Source organism: Sminthopsis crassicaudata, chromosome 6, assembly GCF_048593235.1.
Source record: "Sminthopsis crassicaudata isolate SCR6 chromosome 6, ASM4859323v1, whole genome shotgun sequence".
Lineage (NCBI taxonomy): Eukaryota > Metazoa > Chordata > Mammalia > Dasyuromorphia > Dasyuridae > Sminthopsis > Sminthopsis crassicaudata.
Window position 1 is genome coordinate 7,563,047 of NC_133622.1, and position 5,914 is coordinate 7,568,960.

A 5,914-nucleotide genomic window follows, 5' to 3' on the forward strand; every position below is an offset into this window, starting at 1 on the left:
GTTTTTCTCTGGAAGAAGAATTGGATCTAGATGAATGGGAATTAGTAGGAAAGCAATTAGGTGAACACTACAATTCTAGACCAAACTCAATTTCCAAAGATATACTTCATAGCTACAATTTAATCCAAATGGCTTTAAAAATTGTTATTCTAAAGGAAGAGAAGAAGGAGCAAAAATGGGGAGATGTCAGCTAAACTAGGTGAAAAGGATGAATCAGATAACAATGAAGTTAAGTACAATTCTGAGCAACAGGAGCACCTCCCATCTCCTCCCTCAATTAACCCTTCAGGGGTGGAGCAAGAAGGAGGAGGGGAAGAGCCAGAAGCACAAACATAATCGCCTGTGAAGCAGCCTATAACAAGATTAGAAAAAGCATTGGTTAAAGCTAAGAGAGAAGGACAGGATATAAGTGATTTTATACAGGCATATCCTGTGATTGAAAATATTGACTCTGTAGGTCAAAAAAGGAGAAGATATGCACCTTTAGATTTGAATAAAATTAAGGATTTGAAAAAAGGTTGTATCCTTTATGGGGCTACATCAGCTTATGTTAAAATGTTACTAGATGGTTTGTCTTATGAAGTCCTAACCCCGAATGATTGGAAATCCATAGCAAGGACATGCCTGGAACCTGGAGAAAATTTGCTATGGCTTGCAGAGTTTCATGAATTATGTAAAATCCAAGTCAGATGCAATTTGGAAATAGGAGTTAATACACAATTCACTTTTGAGCACTTGGCTGGTGAAGGTCAGTATGGAGAGAATTCAGAACAGATTAATGATACCATGACAATATATGAGCAAATTGCTAAGGCTGCAATAAAAGCTTGGGGTGTCCTCCCCGGACAGAAAGATCGGGGAGAGGCTTTCACTAAAATAGAGCAAGGTCCAAATGAACCTTTTGCAGATTTTGTGGGACGTTTGCAGACTGCTGTCAAAAGAACTATTGGAGAAAATGCAGCTACAGAAATAATGACCAGACATCTGGCTAAGGAAAATGCCAATGGGATTTGCAAAAGAATTATATGGGGATTAGACAAAGATGCTCCTTTAGAGGAGATCATAAGACGCTGTGCTACAGTGGGAACAAATGCTTTTTACACCCGGACAATGATGAACGTGGAAAGACAGGGTCCCTCTTGGCAAGGGCCTTCTAAAGAAACTCGGCGATGTTTCCAATGTGGAAAAATTGGACATCTAAGAGCTCAGTGTAGGTATGGAGATACAGTGAGAAGACAGGGTGAAAGAAGACCTAAAACCCCATGTCCAAAATACAACAGAGGACTCCATTGGGCATCAGAGTGTAGAATAATTCAGGGAAACGGGATGAGGGACCCAGGTCCAGGGCCCCAGGCAAAAAAGACTTGGGGCATGGTGGCAGCTGATGTTACACCCAAAGAGCCTTTAGAAGGTCAGGACTCTGATTGGATCAACCAACAGAAATGCAATCACATGGCAGAAAGGGATTACCTGATAAGTGAGCCGAAAGGCAATCAGATTGCAAAAATGGATTACACTTGGGGAGAATACAGGCCTTTTAAACCAACAGGGCTGTGTCCAGTGCAAACAACTCCAATGTAATTGTCAGATGATGAGAAGAGATTTAGAAAGTAGTAAATAGAAGGAAATTAGATAGGTGAACTGCCTGGGAGAGAGGGTTTGCTTGTATTTTAACGGACAGAAGGAAAAAAGATGAAGAAGGAAACAGATAGGTGGCAACAAGCCCCTGGAGAGAGACAGAAAAAGAGAAAGACCTCAAAACAAAGGAGAAAATCTAAGAAACATCTGACACTGAAAGAGCATGGCTAATAAGAAGACTGTTAAAGAACTTTAAAACCAGCAGGAATCATTGGATTTCCTAACACAAGATGTGACTAATGGACATTTATAAATTCTGAATTTATGATTATTTGATCATGTTATTTGTTACATACTTCTAGCATGTATTATGGTACTATGGTACTATGTGCTTACGTAATTTATGTAATTATGTGTAATACCTCCCATATTGATGGATTTATGTTTCAAGGTCATGACTACCCTATGTTCTAAATCAAAAGAAAGGGGGAGATGTTAGGATTACCAGGTGAGAACTCAGGTTGACTTGACAGTTCTCTGGCTCAGACCTTTGATTCGGGCCTTTAAAGGGAGTTTATACCTTAGGAATTCTAAGAGGAGCAAGTTCATTGGTGGAAGTATTCTCACATGCCTATTCTCTGGGAGGATAAAAGAAGGGCAGCATTGGGTCTGGGAGAATCGACTCTGGGATAGAGTTTTGACGCCAGGCAGGCTGAAAGGAGACCAGTCTGATTTGAGAAAGGACAAGAGCTGGAGGAGATTCAGAGCTCCCAAGAAACCTGCGCACAGAGGAAAAGATTTTACAGATCTCCTCCCAGAGAAGGATTATAATTGAGCAGACGGCCAGACCCTCACAATTCAAGAACATTACACCTGAACAATGCAAAAATATAGCATCATGATTGGCCTACAAAGAAAAAAAGTAACATTGATCTACTATAAGGCGTTGCACTGAGTAATGAAAATTTTTTAAAAGGCTGTGAAATATTTTGCTAATATAAATGCCAAATCATAACAAAGTAAAGAACAAAGTTGGAAACATAAAGGAAAACGTTTCGTATAGAACTATCATCTCCTTGAATTAGCCTGCTGTTTTGACTCTGCACAGTGGAAAATAATGTTCTAGATTTTTGTTTTTGCTTTTTTTCTTAAAGGGGAAGAGGGGACCAGGACTGTGTTTTGATCAATATGGAGACACTCCCGGTACAGATATTCCTTCCACCAAAGCAGAATGGTAACTCTTTGGTAACTTATGAATAGTTGTGTGATGCTCTGAGAAGTTGATTTTCCCAGGGTTACATGGCTGATACTATGTTCTATACTAGTACTACTAGTCCAAGACACAGAGCTTTTTGAGTCTTAAGATGAGCCCCCTCCCTAACACTGAACATGAAGTGTGTGTGTGTGTGTGTGTGTGTGTGTGTGTGTGTGTGTGTGTGTGTGTGTGTGTTCGCTAGGTGCCTTATGATACAAAGAATCATAAAGATGTATCCCTGCCCTTAAAGATCTTGCGATATGGTTATGAATAAAAGGAAAATGCATAAAATGTCAAATACAGTTACAATTTTTGAACGAACATTTCAAGGCAATGACACTATCACACATTTAAATGCCTAATGAAAAATAATGGATAAAAATTGCTGTAAGAATAAGTAAGGAAAGGAGCACTTCAGGCCTTCTAAAAAGGTGGAATGAGGCACTCCTGGAAATTTCAATTTGAGCTTTGCCAAAGCTTAGACGAAATTCCCCTATCAAACCTGATTCTTGAAAATTCTTCTAGGGTGTGTTAATGGAGTTTCCCGCTTTAGCAGAAGCTCAGAGAAAGGCATAGTAAAGTTCTGAGGAAAGGCACTGAGGCTGGTGCCAGAAGATGATAAACCAGTTTGGCAGGGTGGGGAGTCTTGTCCAGCCCCACCTCCTCATCTCAGAGACCATGTGTGTGATAATGATCAAGAAACTACTAATTGCTGGATCTGAGGCTTGAACTCTGGTTTCTAGGCTTCTAATTCAATGGCTTTCCAGTATATTCTTCTGTTTTTTTTTTTTTTTTGTTTTTTTTTGTTTTTTTGTTTTTTTGTTTTGTTTTGTTTTTTGGCTGAGGCAATTAAGGTAAAATGACTCATCTAGAATCACACAGCCAGGAAGTGTTAAGTGTCTGAGATCAGATTTGAACTCAGGTCCTCCTGACTTTAGGGCCGATGCTCTATCCACTGTGCCCCCTAGCTGCCCCCTATTCTTCTGTTCAAAGAAGCAACTTGAGTCCAGCTGGATGACCGGCCAACAGAAATCATCGGTGTTTTTTGGTCCAAAGGCCTTTGGGGCCGTCACTGCATTTATTTAAGGACTTTTAGGTCTGCAAGGCATTTGATCCAACCACACTGTTCGGTAGGTGTTATTATTATCCCCATTTATATTAGACTGCTAGATACTCTTCAGGGTCAGGAGGTATCTGAGGCAGCATTCAAACACAGGGATGTGATTGCAAACTCAGTACTCTACCCATGGGACTGGTTTCGTGCCACTTAGTAATCCCCTTCTCTCATTGCCCTGTAGGAATGGAGAGCTGAAATCTTAGAAACATGCAAGTCTCCCACCAAGTGTGAGCAAGGATGCTCAACAATTGGAAGACTCCAAGAGATCATAATTGAGGGTCATGGAGGCAAATGCAGGCTGGTGAGTTTCCACTCAGGTGGTTTCAGGTAAGAGATCTGGATGTTTTCCAGGGTAATGACGGGGAGTAGGGAGGAGCTCCTGGGACAAGAAGAGGAAAGGGCCAGATTATTCCTCTCTGCTCCCCCAACGTACACCAGTGCTGTTGCTATTACTGAGATTTCAAAAAGACTGAAGGTGGAAGGAAGACCTAAAACCACAACAGAACTCTTGCACTGTCCTTCCTAGTGAAGAATGACACAGTGGAGATCCTTCCTCTTTCTAGGCCCTGGGAGGGCCTGCATATATTCTAAAACTACGTGGAGGAGATGTGATAAGGGCTTAAATTTGGGTGGGTAAAGACATGGGGTGGACTGAGATCTGGGAGAGATGGGGACTACATTTGGATAGACTGAGGAGCAACTGAATGGGTACCCACAAGAATAGTAGAAGACCGAAAATGGTGGTACTCTCAATAAAAATAGGAAGTTCAGAAGAGAGGTGGATGAGTTGTGTTTCAGGCTTGTCTAGCTTAAGATACCCATGAGAAGTATCATTTAAAATGTTCAGTAGGCAAGTGATGATGAGCCCCTGCATCTCACGAGAGAGAAACAATGATCTTCTCAACAAGTTTTTTTTGTTTTGTTTTGTTTTTTCCAGGATGGAATATTTGTTTTTTATTTGTTTTTATTTACCAGATATATGCACGGGTAATTTTACAACATTGCCAATTGCCAAACCTTTTCTTCCAATTTTTCCCTTCCTTCCCCCACCCCCAGATGGCAGGTTGACCAATACATGTTAAATATGTTAGAGTATAAATTAAATCCATGTATACATGTCCAAACAATTATTTTGCTCTACAAAAAGAATCGGACTTTGAAACTGCACCATTAGCATGTGAAGAAAATAAAAAACGCAGGCGGACAAAATTAGAGGGATTGGGAATTCTGTGTAGTGGTTCATAGTCATCTCCCAGAGTTCTTTCGCTGGGTGTAGCTGGTTCAGTTCATTCCTGCTCTGTTGGAACTGATGTGGTTCATCTCATTGTTGGAGAGGGCCTCGTCCATCAGAATTGATCATCACATAGTATTGTTGTTGAGTCTACAAGATCTCCTGGTCCTGCTCGTTGCACTCAGCATCAGTTCATGTCTCTCCAGGCCTTTCTGAAATCATCCTGTTGGTCTTCTCAACAAGTTTTTGAGACAACCAGTTTAGTTATCATTATTGCCATTTTAGAAGTAAGGAAATCAAAGCTGATAGGAGTGAATCCCAGAATACTCTTCTTTCTACTCTTGCCACTGCATTGTAAATAATAGATTCAAACATTTTAAAAGTGTAATGAAAGTCATTACCCACTTACTGTGCTTAACAAGGTGATTGGGACATAGGAAGTGCTTAATAAATGTCTTTGTTTTCATTCTTTCAAAGGGAAATACCTTCTGCTTAATGAAAATAGAAGAGAATATCAAAGGAAGCAGAAAGGAAAGGAAGGGTTAGCAAGTTGAACTTTTGCTGACTGTAGTAAACGCCTAGTTTTGTTGGCCAGGTCCAAAAGTTCCAGTGGGGAGATGACTGTCTGAAGGAGAAAAGAGAGGAGGAAGAGAGAGGGAAAGAAGGGAAGGAAGAGGAATCAGGAAAAGAAATCAAAAGTTTTATGAGCACAGATCTCTGCCTTCTGAGAAGT